The 18334-nt window shown below is 43.6% G+C and overlaps 1 protein-coding gene and 1 pseudogene across 1 annotated transcript in view; one reads left to right on the top strand and one right to left on the bottom strand.

The window, feature by feature from the left end:
- The window catches only part of LOC148542794 (ras-related protein Rab-9B), a 71045-nt gene that overhangs the window by 29456 nt on the left and 23255 nt on the right, over nt 1-18334 (bottom strand). The window lies entirely within an intron of this gene.
- LOC148542795 (5S ribosomal RNA) lies at nt 12675-12793 on the top strand (annotated as a pseudogene).

The raw sequence follows: 18334 nt of genomic DNA, 5'->3' as shown, positions 1-18334 counted from the left end.
ATGCAGTGGCAAGTATAAAGGGGTCAGTAATGTAGTGGCAGGTATAAAGAGATCAGTAATGTAGTGGCAGGTATAAAGAGATCAGTAATGTAGTGGCGGGTATAGAGGGGTCAGTGATGTAGTGGCAGGTATAAAGGGATCAGTGATGTAGTGGCAGGTATAAAAGGATCAGTAATGTAGTGGCAGGTATAAAGGGATCAGTAATGTAGTGGCGGGTATAGAGGGGTCAGTGATGTAGTGGCAGGTATAAAGGGATCAGTAATGTAGTGGCAGGTATAAAGGGGTCAGTGATGTAGTGGCAGGTACTGTATAAAGGGATCAGTAATGTAGTGTAGGGTAGGGTATAGTGGGGTCAGTAATGTAGTGTCAAGTATAGAGGGGTCAGTAATATAGTGGCAGGTATAAAGGGATCAGTAATGTAGTGTAGGGTATAGTGGGGTCAGTAATGTAGTGGTGAGTATAAAGGGGTCAGTGATGTAGTGGCAGGTATAATGGGATCAGTAATGTAGTGTAGGGTATAGTGGGGTCAGTAATGTAGTGGTGAGTATAAAGGGGTCAGTGATGTAGTGGCAGGTATAAAGGGATCAGTAATGTAGTGGTGGGTATAGAGGGGTCAATAATGTAGTGGCAGGTATAAAGAGATCAGTAATGTAGTAGCGGGTATAAAGGGATCAGTAATGTAGTGTAGGGTATAGTGGGGTCAGTAATGTAGTGGCAGATATAAAGGGATCAGTAATGTAGTGTAGGGTATAAAGGGGTCAGTAATGTAGTGGTGAGTATAGAGGGGTCAGTAATATAGTGGCAGGTATAAAGGGATCAGTAATGTAGTGTAGGGTATAGTGCGGTCAGTAATGTAGTGGTGAGTATAGAGGGGTCAGTGATGTAGTGGCAGGTATAAAGGGATCAGTAATGTAGTGGCGGGTATAGAGGGGTCAGTGATGTAGTGGCAGGTATAAAGGGATCAGTAATGTAGTGGCGGGTATAGAGGGGTCAGTGATGTAGTGTAGGGTACAGAGTGGTCAGTGATGTAGTGTAGGGTACAGAGGGGTCAGTGATGTAGTGTAGGGTTCAGAGGGGTCAGTGATGTAGTGTAGGGTATAGAGAGGTCAGTGATGGAGTGTGGGTATATAGAGTTCACTAGTGTACATTATAGAGGGGTCAGTAATGTAGTGAAGGGTATAGAGTAGGGGTGTGCACCGGCCACTTTTCGTGTTTTGTGTTTTGGTTTTGGATCTGGATCTTTCTTCGTGTTTTGGATCTGGATTGGTTTTGCCAAAACCACCCTTCCGTGTTTTGGGTTCTGGGTTTTGTGTTTTGGATCTGTATTTTTTTGAAAAAAAGCATAAAAACAGCTAAAATCACAGAATTTGTAGGTTTTTCTGCTCCTATGCTATTATTAACCTCAATAACCTTAATTTCCACTCATTTCCAGTCTATTCTGAATACCTCACACCTCACAATAGTGTTTTTATGTCCAAAAGGTTGCACCGAGGTAGCTGGATGACTATGCTAAGCGACACGAGTGGGCGGCACAAACACGTGACCCATCTAGGCGTGAAACTGCAGTGGCAGACAGGATGGCATTGAAAAACTAGGCCCCAAACTGTACATAATGCAAAGAAAAAAAAGAGGTGCAAGATGGAATTGTCCTTGGGCCCTCCCACCCACCCTTATGTTGTATAAACAGGACATGCACACTTTAACAAACCAATCATTTCAGCGCCAGGGTCTGCCACACAACTGTGGCTGAAATGATTGGTTCGTTTGGGCCCCCACAAAAGAAACTGGCAATTTATCTGTCCCTGCACAAACTGGCTCTACGGAGGCAAGATGTTATCCTCATCCTCCTCATCCACCGATTCCTCACCCTCTTCAGTGTGTACATCCTCATCCTCACAGAGTATTAATTCGTCCCTGCTGGAACCACAGGTCCCTCTGTACGTTCTGGAGGCTGGTCTCCCTGGAAGAGTTGATAATTCATTTTATGAACATCATCTTCTCCACATTTTGTGGAAGCAACCTCCTACGCCTTTCGCTGACAAGGTTCCCGGCTGCACTAAACACTCTTTCGGAGTACACACTGGAGGGGGGGCAACTCAGGTAAAATAGAGCCAGTTTGTACAGGGACCTCCAAATTGCTTCTTTTTCCTGCCAGTACAGGTACGGACTGTCTGACATGCCTACTTGGATGCTGTCACCGATGTAATCCTTTAACAGACAGACGCACGCTTGTCGCTGCTGCTTTGAGGATTCAAGTGCGGCTACAGCCCACACAATTCACAAAGACAGAATAAAAAAAAGAATATTTTTATTGTTTGTGGAGCACACTTTGAGGGTTACACCACCCTTTAACAGACAGACGCACGCTTGTCGCTGCTGCTTTGAGGATGCAAGTGCGGCTACAGCCCACACAATTCACAAAGACAGAAAAAAGAAGAAGAATATTTTTATTGTTTGTGTAGCACACTTTGAGGGTGTCACCACCCTTTAACAGACAGACGCACGCTTGTCGCTGCTGCTTTAAGGATGCAGGTGCGGCTACAGCCCACACATTTCACAAAGACCGAAAAAAAAAGAACAATATTTTAATTGTTTGTGTAGCACACTTTGAGGGTGTCACCACACTTTAACAGACAGACGCACGCTTATCGCTGCTGCTTTAAGGATGCAGGTGCGGCTACAGCCCACACAATTCACAAAGACAGAAAAAAGAAGAATATTTTTATTGTTTGTGTAGCACACTTTGAGGGTGTCACCACCCTTTAACAGACAGACGCACGCTTGTCGCTGCTGCTTTGAGGATGCAGGTGGAATCTAGATGGGATTTGGAACCGAGGACACACTACCTCCATCAATTGTCTAAATCCCACTGCACTAATGTCGGATACCGGACGCAAGTCTAACACCAACATAGCAGTCAAGGCCTCAGTTATACGTTTTGCTTCAGGATGACTGCTGTCGTACTTCATCCTCATCGCTAGGGACTGTTGGAGGGTCAATTGTTTAGTAAAAGTAGTGATGTTCCTACTTCCTCTCTGGGATGATGAACAACTCCCAGCAGCAGCAACAGCACTAGGAGGAAGTGGTTCTTGATCTTTCCCTATTTTATTTTTATCGGAGAAAGTTTGGTCCTCCATTTATGTTATATTGATATATATACGTGCGGCTAAAGCGCACACAAACACAGAAAATATTTTTTTATTTTTGCTGGAGAGTAGTGCACTTTGTGGGTTACACCACCCTTTAAGAAATGAGCCAGCCGGCTCTTTACTTATGGGACACAGGCGCATGCTTGGCGCTGCTCCTTTGTTGATGCACGTGCAGCCACAGTGCACACAAGTCACAAACACAGAAAATATATATTTTTTTGGTTTGGAGTGTACTTTGGGGGTTACAGAACCCTTTAACGGTCAAGCCAGCCGGCCCTTTACTTATGACACAGGTGCACGCTTGGCACTACTTTGTTGATGCACGTGCGGCTACTGCGCACACAATTCACAAACACAGAAAATAATTTTTTTTTTGGTTTGGACTGGAGTGTACTTTGGGGGTTACAGCACCCTTTAACGGTCAAGCCAGCCGGCCCTTTACTTATGACACAGGCGCACGCTTGGCACTACTTTGTTGATGCACGTGCGGCTACTGCGCACACAATTCACAAACACAGAAAATAATTTTTTTTGTGGTTTGGACTGGAGTGTACTTTCGGGGGTTACAGCACCCTTTAACGGTCAAGCCAGCCGGCCTTTTACTTATGACACAGGCGCACGCTTGGCACTACTTTGTTGATGCACGTGCGGCTACTGCGCACACAATTCACAAACACAGAAAATAATTTTTTTTTTGGTTTGGACTGGAGTGTACTTTGGGGGTTACAGCACCCTTTAACGGTCAAGCCAGCCGGCCCTTTACTTATGACACAGGCGCACGCTTGGCACTACTTTGTTGATGCACATGCGGCTACTGCGCACACAATTCACAAACACAGAAAATAATTTTTTTTTTGGTTTGGACTGGAGTGTACTTTCGGGGGTTACAGCACCCTTAACGGTCAAGCCAGCCGGCCCTTTACTTATGACACAGGCGCACGCTTGGCACTACTTTGTTGATGCACGTGCGGCTACTGCGCACACAATTCACAAACACAGAAAATATATTATTTTTTTAGCACTTGGGGGGAGCACCCCTGATGGACAGAGCACCCCCTGGACAACACTACAGCACCCCTTTAGGACTGGGACACTGCACAGGACTTTGGAGTGGACACAGCCCCTATGGAGAACTGACTGCACAACACAGTCCAGCCAGCCCCTATGGACTTTGAAGTAGTGGACACAGCCCCTATTAACAACAGCAGCACAGCACAACACAGCCAGCCCCTATGGACTTTGAAGTAGTGGACAACAGCAGCACTACACTACACTACACAGCCCAGCCAGCCCTAACTCCCACCCTCCCTCTTCACTGTCCACAGCCGAGTGAGAAAATGGCGCCGACGCGGGTACCTTATATAGGATCCAAAACCCGCGAGACTCGGAAGGTGGGAAGATGACGTTTTGCCTCGATTTCAGAATCCGAGTCAGGCGGGAAAAGTCGAGCCTGACTCGGATCGGACTCGGATCGGGGGGGCTCGGGGGGGTTCGGATTTCAGAAATCCGAACCCGCTCACCCCTAGTATAGAGGTATCAGTGAACTAGTGTAGGATATAGAGAGTTAGTGATAGGGTATAGAGGGATTAGTGAAGAAATGTAGGGTACAGAGAGTTGAGTAGTGTAGGGTATAGTGGGGTCTGTAATGTAGTGATGAGTATAGAGGGATCAGTTATGTACTGTAGGATACAGAGGGGTCAGTAAAAAGACGAATCCCAAGTACTTAGAACCTGATTGAGACCAACTCGCTAGGCTGTGTTCGTATGTAGCCTGCCGATGTTTGCATTGTGCACATGCGCATGCATCGCAGTGCGCGTGCGCAAACTTGTCCATGCGATCGGGAAGCATTCGCTCACTGCGCATAGCCATCTTGCTACAATGAGTGACAGGATGAGCTGTTTATGGGTGGTGACAGGGATGGTTGATGAAAACTGGGGAGTGGTGGTGTGAACATAGGCGTGTCTGAGCATCTTAACGCCGTTTTAGAGGCATGCATAATTAAGATGGAGCATCATAATACACGTCACATGGCTGAATTAATGTTATAAATCCCCCTGCCTGCTCCATGTGAGACCCCTAGAACCCGGCTAGCGAGATCTTCACCAATAACAACCCCATGTTGTTCCCTTAGAACTATGATACATTCACTGGTACTTAGGCGGCTGCCTGGACTTACGCTTGGGGTAGTAGAGGCTCACACGGAGGCACAAGGGAATTCAAGAGATGAAGTGTACAGTTAGAGCTGATACATGTAATGGTTCTGATGAGTTGGCAATTGCATTGATGATATGGCAATGATACCGATGGTGTGGCAAGTGTGCCAAAGGTGTGGCAATTGTGCCGATGTTGAGGCGATGGTGCCGATGTTGCGGCATTAGCCATAGATAAACAGTCTAGAATTTGGAAATAGCTTTGAGAGCCGATGGTGCAGCAAGTGTTCCAATTTTGTGGTGATGGTGCCGATGTTGCAGCTATAGCCATAGATAAACAGTCTAGGGTTAGCAAATGGCTTTGAGAGCCTATGGTGCGGCATGGGAGCTGCTTGGAGTGGCTAAGAAGCCGAATGAAGAATGGTGGTAGCACGGGAGCTACTTGGCGCGACTAGGAAGCCGTATGGTGAATGTTGTAGAAAAGGGAGGGGGGTTTAACCTCCTATTGTACCTCAACACACCGAATTATACTTGCAACAATATATGAACACTATATGGTAATAGGACTTCAGAGATATTGGTTGCATGCATTTGCAAATACATGGGAAGCTGCTAGGCCTCGTCACAGCTTCTCTGTCACTAGCAGTCCCTAACACTAAGGGATTCATGTGTGAGGCACAGAGAACCCCCAAAAATATCCAGCCCAGGACCACCCCCAGGGCATCACACGAAAATGGAAAAAGAGTGACAGTGCAGTGTAAAATATAGATGTGTGCATTTGGGCGTAGGGCCCCCGAGGCTACTCTGGCTGGGCCTCCTCAGGGAATCACCACTTAATACACAGTTACTTTTCACATTACCTTTTATGTTTGTTTTTTATTCATATATTTTTTCACATATATTTTAACTTCTTTTTCAACACTTAACTACTCGCACACATCTATACTTTACACTGTACTGTCACTCTTTTTCTATTTTCGTGTGATGCCCTGGGGGCGTCCTGGGCTGGACGTTTTTTGGGGTGCTCTGTGCCCCGGATGTGTACCCCTTAGTGTTAGGGACTGCTAGTGACAGAGAAGCCGTGACGACGCCTAGCAGCTTCCCATGTATTTGCAAATGCATGCAACCAATAGCTCTGAAGTTCTATTACCATAAAGTGTTCATATATTGTTGCAAGTATAATTCGGTGTGCTGAGGAACAATAGGGGGTTAAACCTCCTCCCTTTTCTACTTGGTATGGTGAACGTTGGCAGCACGGGAGCTGCTAGATGTGGCTAGGAAGCCGTTTGGAGATTGGTGGTAGCACGGGAGCTACTTGGTGCGGCTAGGAAGCCGTATGGTGAACGTTAGCAGCATGGGAGCTGCTAGATGCAGCTAGGAAACAGTTTGGAGATTGGTGGCAGCACAGGAGCTGCTAGATGTGGCTAGGAAGCTGTTTGGAGGATGATGGCAGCCCAGGAGCTGCTTGGTGTCAGCTGGGAAGCCAAATGGAAGCAATATCATGGAGAAAACAAAAGCTGCCCATGCAGCTAAGCTGATGTAATCCACAGACATGCTATAGTCAGCACAGGTGCAATAGTTCAGTGAGTATAAATAGGCTGCAGCACTAAATCAAGCTGCACCTGTGGATGAGACATCACTTCCTGAGGCATGCTGATCGCCTAGCAACAAGAGCAACAGGAGTAACCCCGTCCTGCCTGGGAAAGCTGTCAGAAAGGGTCAAGTCGTGACAGCGACATGTAACAATTAAACACTGCAGCACTCGCAGTGCTTGCGGTAGGGTATGGTCAGCCACAAGTGCTGCGTATGGGTCTGATGTTTCTCAATGTTACAGATTGTTGCATACACTTCCTGGAGATGATGTGGGAAAGTGGGCGTCTTAAGACAGGCAGGTGGGCATCTAAATACACACTGATTGCTCGCCGAGACATAGTGGTCGTGCTAATGCCTTGCCGTACAATCGCAGGATTTGCATACTTTGGCTGCGTGTGAACACATCTAGCGAGCGGATCTGAATCAGGCACTTAGTACACTATTACTGAATTAAGAAGCAAAATTCAGGAAAAATTGCGCAACCTCAGTTAAAAAAAAGGCAAGGGTCAGAGGTCCGATAAAAGTGACTCATGCCATGACTTGCACCACGTATCATTAGGCTTAAACTAAGATACATTAATTTTTTTGTATGGGGAGCTGGGGAGGCGCCAAAGGAAATTTTTGGCCTGTATATTGTATATTGATAGTTCATATATGTTTTTATACATTTATTTTTATTTGTTAGTCATTGTTTGTAATAGGTGTTTAGTTATATTGTGTACTGAATATTAGTTAATAAATACTTTATTAACTTTGGGCGGAAATACCAGATGGACAGAAAGGGTGGAAATAGCCCTTGCATATTAATTTGGCATAAACTAGACCTAAGGTAACTTTACACTAGGCTATTCATAGCCTCATCTTGGCTTTGCCTGGACTCAATATATGAGTTTTAATGCTCTGAGTAACCCAGAAGCACTTACAACTTCTGACCCCTAATAAACACATGGAAGGGTATAAATAGAGAGTCACCCCTCCTGATCAGTATCCCATTGAAAAAGTCTCTGGACGAAACGCGTTGGGGGTAGCAGTCTCTTACCCCATGAAACTTTGACTCCTTTACTCAGATAAGCTGATATCCTCCTTTTATCCATTAATTGTCTTTATGTTTTTAATTATTTTTATATAATCAATTCCTCTATGTCCACATTATTATGTATTACTGTTTTTATCATGTGATCATTTTCTATGCATTCTCTTTATCTTCATAGAATAAATTATATATTTATATATTCTCACTGTTGCACTTTATATACTTTCAAAAACCACTGTATTCTTTCTGTATTTATTATTGTATGCACTAGCACTTTTTAGCAAACTGGTTGCACATTTGTCAGTCACAGTTTTCTTCTAAATTATTTGGTAATTAAACACCATTAGCTCATGTGCTATTGACCTAAGGCTGACGCCCATTATCTTAGGGCAAGGGTTGCATTATTGAGTATAGACTGTTGATTTAATCTGATATACTGATAGATTTACTACTGTGTATCTTGACACCGTATCCACATATTATTTTTTAAAGTTGTTTTGGTGTTTGTTTGGTGTTTTGCTGCCGGTACACATAAAACGAAAATGTTTAGAAACAGAGATTGCCTTAATAAAAGGAGTGATCTATGTCAAAATGTTTTTGATGAAAATAATACAGCCCCCAACCTGGCATCCCCACTGAGAACATAGACAACATGTTCTGGGAGACAGAAAAACTAATGATGAAAGAAATAAAAACCTGGTGGGATATCAGGGGGCTGGAACATTACATATCAGCGGACAGAGGGCTCACAAGCGGGTTGATGGTGGCCCAATGCACATGCGCAAGCCCCATAGCGAGTGAGAACTTCACTTGCTCTGGGGATCGCACCAAAATGGGGCGATTGTAGGGGGATGGCTGCACAAACAGAGGCATTCCCAAAGGAACACCTGACGTTTGTGGGCAGCCCTACTGACATCACTCATGATGTCGTGATCACTATTAGAGCAGGAAGTCCACTCGGCATTGCGAGTGCTGAGACCCTACCTTAGGGTTTCCTCACAATGCCCATGGTCGCGATTATCGCGACCATATCCAACCCACTCATACAAGCTGTCGATGAGCACCCACAGCTTAGTGAGCAGGCAGTAGAAAAAAAAATAAAAAAATCCCCGCCCTGATTCAGAGCGAGCGCTCGTAAACACCGAGTGCCTCTGAATCAGGCCCAGAAGACCAAGAGGTTTAAGAATCATAAAAAATCCAACATTTGGTTTAGATAAACCTGAATTTCTGAGAAAATGGGATGGTATTCTACATAAGTGCTCCTTGGATCTAATGAGGTTGATCATAGAAGAGAAAAGGGAATACTCTGTAATGTAGAAAAGGACATCCTAAATATGGAGACACAAATGGAGACCTACAAGGACAAGGAGGAATATAAGGACAATGAAAAAGTATTTACAAGAAAGAATTGGAGTATAATCTGCAGACGAGAAAGATCTCACCATAGACTTGCATCCTGGGAAGAACCCAATGGGAGATTCATACCCACCCCCGGAGGAGATACAGTTACAGAAAAGGATAGGATGAGAAATTTCTTCTAAGAACAGCACCCTTACAAACCAGAAATCGTTTTTCCACACTACAACATCTAGATTCTAATAGTGATAGTGACCTTTTTTTTATCACCAGCACAAGAACACATGTACAGCACAAAAAAAAACACCTTCAGTGAGACGGCGCGATTAGCCTCCCCATTAAAAAGAAGGTTCAGAGAAGAAGAGGAAAACAGAGTGGGAGGAGGAAAGAACACCAAAAGAAGGAATCTCCAGTAGATCCCAGAACGAAAGACATTTTTAATATCTCTCAGCATACCCTCAAACAATCCGAAATATCATTACTAAGCAAAGGACTCAGGGGGTCATTCAGACCCGGTCGTTAGCGCCGATGCGTTCGGACCGGGTCGATGGCCCCCCACAGAGCATGCGCACGACGGCGCCGGTGCCATCGTGCGCATGCGTGAGACCCGCCAGTCGTAGCGGGTCTCGATCCAAAGGGGGCGAGCTGTCTATGTTGATTGAAGGCGGGCCGGGGGGGTGGCAGCCCAAACGGAGGTGTTCCCATGGGAACGCCTACCATTTGGGGGAGGCCCCACTGACATCACTATTGATGTCAGTGGAGAGCTTCCGGCTCAGACAGAGCCAGAAGCTCTCTGGGGCTTACGACAAGTGAGACCCTACCCTAGGGTCTCGTCGTAAGCCCCGATGGTCGCGATGGTCTTGACCATCGCGACCATCACCTTAGGCGGTCGTAAGGCTGTGGGTGTTAACCCACAGCCTTACCACCGCAAAGGAGGACGTCTTGAAAATTCAAGAGGTCCTCCCCTCATTCAGTCTGACCGCACGCTCTGTGCAACCGGCTCTGAATGAGGTCCTCAATTTTGCTCCAACTAACAAAATTAATAAATTTGACATCTTCATTGATCGAAATAAGTACGTTAGGACTTTAACCCTCAAAAGACATTTCCTTAGGAAAGAGGCACAAATAAGGAATTATAATGAGACCTCTAAATCAGGATTAAAAGGGAAATCCACGTATAACCCCTTAAAATCCAAGGGGAGTCATATCAATGTATTTTATGAAATGATTAAGAAGAAGTGTGTGAAAAATATATAAATCAACCTAAAAGATATAATCTGAACCTTTGAGAGAAAGAAGCTCTTAAGGCCCTAAAGAACAATCAAGATATAGTTTTGAAACCTGCAGATAAAGGGGGGGCTTGGTCATCATGGATTATTCATATTATTTGAAGGAAGCACAGAGACTCCTCAATGATGGAAACTCATATGAAAAACTGGAAAAGGACTCTATGGAAGATTATATAGAGGAACTAAGAACACTCTTAGTTTTCGGTCTCCACAATAAGATCCTGATGAAAGAAGAACTCCAATATCTAATGAAGACCAACCCCACCACCCCCATCTTCTACTTTTTACCAAAAATCCCCAAGTCCCTAACAGAACCTCCTGGCAGACCAATTACCGCAGGTATAGAATCACTAACCTCCCATCTGTCAGAATATGTGGACATTTTCCTACAGAAATACATGAAGGGACTTGAGTCTTACCTGAAGGACACAACAAGTATTTTGCAATGTATAGAAGGGATTCAATGGAAGGAATCCTACAGTTGGGCAACAATTGACTTTCAATCCCTTTACACATGCTTTGAACACACAAAAGGAATCAATGCAACAAGGGAGTTTCTGGAATTGAATGAAACAATGGACATTTTACATAAAGAGTTTTTATGTGATCTTATATCTTTTATTTTAAACCATAATTATTTAAAATTTCTGGACCACTTTTATCATCAGATCTGTGGCACAGCCATGAGTACTACTTTCGCTCCCAGCTTTGCAAACCTATTTATGGGGTGCTGGGAGGAAAAGTATGTTTACAATAATAACCCATTCAAAAATAACCTTATACTGTACAAAAGATATATAGATGATATTTTAATTATATGAGAAGGTCCTGAAGAAAGTTTTTATCATTTTTTATCCCAAGTCTCGAACAATAATATGAACTTGAAGTTTACGTCCAAATTCAGTAATCATACAATGGACTTTTTAGACTTGGTTTTAACAGGTGAAGGGGACAAGAATTCCACAAGGAATTTTATCAAAGAAGTTGATGCAAACAGTTACCTACATTTTAAAAGCTGCCATTTGAAGAGATGGAAACAAAACATACCACGCTCCCAGTTTTGTATAATCAAGCGTAATTGTAGTAACTTGAAAACTTGTGATGAACAGATCGAGGAATACGCTAACAGGTTTAAAGAAAAAGACTGCCCTGGAGAAGTTCTGCAGACAGCCATTAATAAAACGAAGGCCCTGGATAGAAATGATCTTTTAAAATATAAAACCAGGCAGGGCCGTAAACAACAAATGGTCCTGTTCATCACTACTTACAATGGCCAGGAGGGTAAAATCATTAAATCTTTTAACCAACATTGGAACATTCTTCTCATGGACCCATCACTGAAAGATATATTACCTGCGAAACCACAACTTGTTTTTAGAAAATCCAGAAATCTAAAAGATATACTAGCACCAAGTATGCTGAGAAAGAGGAATAAACCACTGAAAATTTTGAGTCAAACCTGCAAGGGTAGTTACAAATGTGGGCATTGTAATATTTGCAAGTTCCTACACCCAAAAAGGAAAACTTTTACCAACCATGATGGATCAAAAGTGTACACTATCAAAGACTTTATGAATTGTAACTCAACTTCTATCATATACCGGCTAGAATTTAAGTGTGGCAAGAAATACGTGGGGAAAACGAAGAGGACCGTGAAACTGAGATTTCAAGAACATGTCAGGAATATTAAAAACAGGATAGAAGGACATGCAGTATCCGAACACTTCACCATAGAACACAACTCCAAATCAGAAGAGCTGAGCTTCAAAGCCATTGAACACATTGACACTAGGCAGAAGAGGAGGAGACCTGAGCAATCTACTTTCAAAAAGAGAAATGTACCGGATATTCGAACTCAGTACCATGGCCCAAAAAGGATGAAGGCTATAAAATAGCCCCCTTTCTATGAAGTTTCATCGATAAAGGAAATATACATTGAGCCATTCTCTACTACCATACCACAAAATAGTGGCCAATCATAGGTGGGCCAGGTCAGTACTAGGAAGGGTGACCTCCCGGGAATACCTGGTGTAGTAGATCCCCTTTCAGGCTCAAAATCCAAGTAGGGACAATGGAGATGTAAAGTGTTTGGGGTAATGTAGGTTTCTACAGCCATACCACCGTGTCTGTGCCCAAACTCATCTGATCTTGGAAGCTATATATGGCTGGGCTTGGCTAGTACTGGGATGGGAGACCGCCCAAGAATACCAGGTGCTGTAGACATAATCCCCTACTAAAACACATACATCATTGATGCATAAGCCCCTTGAAGATTTGAAGAAAGAAATTCCTGCATACTGACAGGACTTTTAAACCAATTCTCATGTTAGCGAAGGAATAATGGCTTTTTGGAATCAACATAAAGACATGCCATGAACAATGACTACTTTTTCACCTATATACAACTATTGTTTCTAGAACTGGGATGGAGGCTGACTTTCTAGTCAAAAAAAATAATAAAAAACTATGTAAAGAGATGAGAGACACTTTGAATCCAATTACTTGTATACTATGAATGGGAATCACCCTATATACACTCCACTATGTATACATACCAGTTCACTATTCCTAATATTGAACTAGATTGAGTTAGTTTAAAATGACCTGTTTATAGTCATATTTTGAGCTATCGAATGGATTTTTTTAAGTATTTTAGATATTTGTGTATGTTCCTTCTTGCATCATCCCCCACAGTATTGTCCATATGAACTAGTATACAATACCTGAAAGAATACTCTGGGCCACAAAGCTATAAAGAATTATATGTGAGATGTTTATTTACACAGTAAATTTTCTTTAGTTACAGAAAGAACACCAAGTACACGGTGTCACAATCCTGGCTAGTTTTTACCTTTGCTTGGAGACTTACCTCTGCCAGCTGCTCCATGGATCTGTGTTTGTAATTCTCCTGGGAGATCTGCTCTGGCTGAATCATGCTGGCTGTGACAACTCTGTGTGTGCCGACTGCTCTCCTCCCCACACTGATTAATCACCTGGACTCTGCTCTGTCAGTGAGCATTGCTAGTCTTAATTTTAATCACAGGTGTGGTCCTGATTCTCAAGGGCTGCAGAGATGATTACTCCCTCTGCATGTTGTGCCTTGCTCCACTCAGATTGCCACTGCCAGACCACCTGTCTGTATCCACCAATTGCTGCCAGACTCTAGGTATATAGATCCTCCTCTGATAGCACTCTGTGCTTGAACATGTTGTTACGTCCCATGGTGTACAACTTGTGCTATAGCTGTACCTCTGAGTACTAATATGTCCCAGACTCCTGCTGGTTCCTAGACCAGTGCTATCCATAAGCCTGCTGCGTTCAGCTATCCACACTACCAGCCTCTCACCTATGGCTCCCAGGCCGCTCCAAATAGCTTCCATGCTACCAGCTTATCCACACAGCTCCCAGGCCGCACCAAGTAGCTTCCACGCTACCATCTCTTACCCATGGCTATCCGGCCGCTCCACATAGCCACCCAGCTACCAGCGTCTACCCACAGCTATCCAGCCGCTCCACGTAGCCACCCAGCTACCAGTGTCTACCCACAGCTATCCAGCCACTCCACGTAGCCACCCAGCTACCAGCTTCCAGCCACTCCACGTAGTCACCCAGCTACTCGCGTCTACCCACGGCTATCCAGCCACTCCACATAGCCACCCAGCTACCAGCGTCTACCCACGGCTATCCAGCCACTCCACGTAGCCACCCAGCTACCAGCATCTACCCACAGCTATCCAGCTGCTCCACATAGCCACCCAGCTACCAGCATCTACCCACGGCTATCCAGCCGCTCCACGTAGCCACCCAGCTACCAGCATCTACCCATGGCTATCCAGCCACTCCACGTAGCCACCCAGCTACCAGCGTCCACCCATGGCTATCCAGCCGCTCCACGTAGCCACCCAGCTACCAGCGTCTGCCCACGGCTATCCAGCCACTCCATGTAACCACCCAGCTACCAGCGTCTACCCACGGCTATCCAGCCACTCCACGTAGCCACCCAGCTGCCAATGTCTACCCACGGCTTCCCAAGCCACAACAAGTAGCTTCCACGCTACCATCCATCTGCAAGCCCATCTACTAGTAACCCGACCAGCTCAGTCAGCCTTCCTGTCGGTCCCAGTCCAGTTCCTCCAAATCCACTCACCTCATGGCTCATTAACTGCACCAAGTAGCTTCCGTGCTACCATCCATCTGCAAGCTCATCTACTGGTACCCCGACCAGCTCAGTCAACCTACCTGCCAGTCCCAGTCCAGTCCCTCCAAGTTCCTTCTGGTCTCATTACAACGTCTCAAGTTTCCAGTTCCAGTCACTCATCACCAAAGGCAGTTCTCACTGCTACCCACTTTTTATATTAAAAGAGCTATACATGTTACCCATGGTTCCAGTCCAGCCAGCCTCCAGTGATTCCAGTTCATCACCTGAGACAGGTAACTCACTAGCACCAACTGTGACACACGGTGTCCGAGCGGAAGTAAGCCATCTGAGGGTGGAAGCAACGAGATGCGTCACATGACCAGTGATGTGCATCCATCCCCGGAGACCGGAGTGCGGAAGCACTGTAACCAAAAGAGGGGTGGAATCAACCAGGATGTGTGACGGCACACACTAAGAGTTGGGCGTACACGTGCACACACAGACATAACGTTGCGGGATCCATCCTTTTGGTGGAAGTACCAGATGACAGAAACAAATACTGGTAAAGATGATGCACTGGCGCTAATAAAGATAAAAAATGTTACTTCCCTTGATGATTGATATTTTCTCTGTCTCTTCCAACAACATGCCAATGGTGATGTTTATATAGAAAGGAAGCACAAAACACGGGGAAAATATCCTTGTGTATTATTTGAGAGGTATATATAAGAGAATTTTTCTGTTTAATACAGAATCAATTTCCGGGGGTGTCCCCTTAACCAGACACTCACAATTTCTGTGAATAATATAGGCTCATCGACAAATATATTCATTCCACCAGATGAAAAATATTTTCGGGAGTAATTCCCCCTAGATGTGTACTCACACGCAATATACATAAAACATGCACATCAAATAGTCCCTCTGGCAATCCGTCTCCCTTTCTCAATAGATGTGTCAATTCCACCCGATGTAAAGAATAATCTCGGGGGATATCTCCCCCTAAACGTGTACTCACACACAATATAAGTATAACAGGCACATCGAATGGTACTTTTTGGCAATCCGTCTCTCTCCCTCCTCTTTCCAAGTGGGATCCCCTGCTCTTGGTTTCCCCACCGGAAATATATGTCAGTCGGAGGAGAGATTCAAAATGAATTTTTTATTGTTGTATTGCACAGGTTTTCACAAAGAAATTATAAAAGTAATTTGGAGGGACACCTACCCAGGTGTTTTTAAGGAGATTCCAAGATGTCAATTGGATGGTGAGAAAAAATGGGGCCCGGTTATTCAAACGTACTCCTAAATCCTCAGGTAAGGTTCCTCTCCAGTTATCATGCACTTGACCGCTCTTACCAACGCGTTTTGATCTTAACGATCTTTTTCAAGGTGTGGGGCTATGTCAAACGTCTCTCCCAGATGGACAGGAAGGGCAGAACTAGACCTTGCATATTAAATTGGTTACTTGCTTATGGTTATTAATAGACTGGTCAACACATGACCTAAATTTACACTAGGCTATCCATAGCCTCATCTTGGCTTTGTCTGGACTCAATATATGAGTTTTAATGCTCTGAGTAAACTGGAAGCACTTACAACTTTTGACCCCTAATGAACACATGGAGGGGTATAAATAGAGAGTCACCCCTCCTGATCAGTATCCCCTTGAAGAAGTCTCTAGACGAAACGCGTAGGGTGTAGCAGTCTCTTACCACATGAGACTTTGACTCCTTTACTCAGATAAGCTGATAGCCTCCTTTTATCCATTACTTGTCTTTATGTTTTTAATTATTTTTATATAATCAATTCCTCTATGTCCACATTATTATGTATTACTGTTTTTATCATGTGATCATTTTCTATGCATTATCTTTATCTTCATAGAATAAATTATATATTTATATATTCTCACTGTTGCACTTTATATATTTTCAAAAACCACTGTATTCTTTTTGTATTTATTATTGTATGCACTAGCACTTTTTAGCAAACTGGACGCCCATTTGTCAATCACAGTTTTCTTCTAAATTATTTGGTAATTAAACACCATTAGCTCATGTGCTATTGACCTAAGGCTGACGCCCATTATCTTAGGGCAAGGGTTGCATTATTGAGTATAGACTGTTGATTTAATCTGATATACTGATAGATCAACTACTGTGTATCTTGGCACCATATCCACATATTGTTTTTAAACTAAGATATGTTAATTTTTTTGTATGGGGAACTGGGGAGGCGCCAAATGAAATTTTTGGCCTGTATATTGATAGTTCATATATGTTTTTATACATTTATTTTTATTTGTTAGTGATTGTTTGTAATAGGTGTTTATATATATTGTGTACTGAATATTAGTTAATAAATACTTTATTATGAAATATTTTTTATGACCTCTAATTGATATTATCTGCACTCCTATTAGGGATTATTCTTAATCACCTTTCTTTTAAAATTATTTGTTCAGTAATACAGAATTACTAATTTAGGAGCTGCAAAAAAATATGTTCTAATCTGTATATTTATGAAGAGTTAATAATTTAATAATTTTGCTTTTGAATTGTTTTGTTTCATTTTTACTAAGCAGCTTACCAGTTAAAGTATTCAAATGCTTGTGTTTCTGACTGTGGCCCTGCCTTGTGTTTAGCTGAAAGCTTCCTGCTACTGGGTTACTGACCCAAGTTTGGGGTCATGGGCCCTATTTATCACAATCCGCATCTCAGATGCGGATGTGATGGGATACATTTGCAAGGATTCGCAATGCAATTTGCAAGGATGTATCAAATATCGCATGCAGGGTCAGAGCTTGCTAGAAAGCTCTGTCCCTGCGAATCCTCTCCAAACACTTCTCAGGGAATTTTTTGCCAAAAATAACCTGAAAGTGGTTCTGTGCATGTGCCGCAGCCGGCTTCCGCGACCCTCACCCCTACTAAGCTGACACTTACTGTACATGCAGTGATCCTGTAACTACCGGCAGGCTGATCGCCAGGATCCTGCTCTGTCACTCCGGCATCTGACTTGTGCTGTAAAGCAGCAGTTCAATTTACAGCACAAGTCAGATGCCAGGGTGACAGAGCAGGATTCCGGCGTCCAGCTGACCGGAGGCACAGAGGAGCTCACTGATCACAGGTGTTTTGGGGTTTTTGTTATATATTTTTTTTTTTTCATTTTTACAGTGATCTGCTAGTGTTTTTTTTAGACACGCAAAGCTAATCAGACGCCCCGGCTCCCAACTCTGTTCTGCCTGTCAGAGCAGGAGTCGGTGTAATGTAATCTGCATAACGCCATCTGCAGGTGGCATTATTATGACAGGGCTTCCCCTGGTATTTTTTAACAGTTGAACTTTGGTAATTTTGCAGCAGATTGCATTTCCCATTACAAGTATGGGAAATAGATCTGCTTACTAAAAATATGTGAATTTAAGGGCTTGGAGTAGTTTTTCACAAAAACTGCTACAAAAGCCCTTTAATACATTTAGGTGAAACTAAAATAATATGAAAGGGTGTGAAAACACCCATTTCACATTATTTTAGTAATAAACATTGATATATAGGGACCCATGACTTTGCAGATTATTGCCTGAACTGTCTCTTTGCCACACTTGCTTACTTTGCAGAACTCTGGGAAGT

Source organism: Taudactylus pleione, unplaced genomic scaffold, assembly GCF_031769625.1.
Source record: "Taudactylus pleione unplaced genomic scaffold, aTauple2 ptg000009l, whole genome shotgun sequence".
NCBI classification, from domain to species: Eukaryota; Metazoa; Chordata; class Amphibia; order Anura; family Myobatrachidae; genus Taudactylus; species Taudactylus pleione.
Note: the sequence above shows the minus strand (reverse complement) of the source record. Positions and strands in the feature narration are given on the sequence as shown.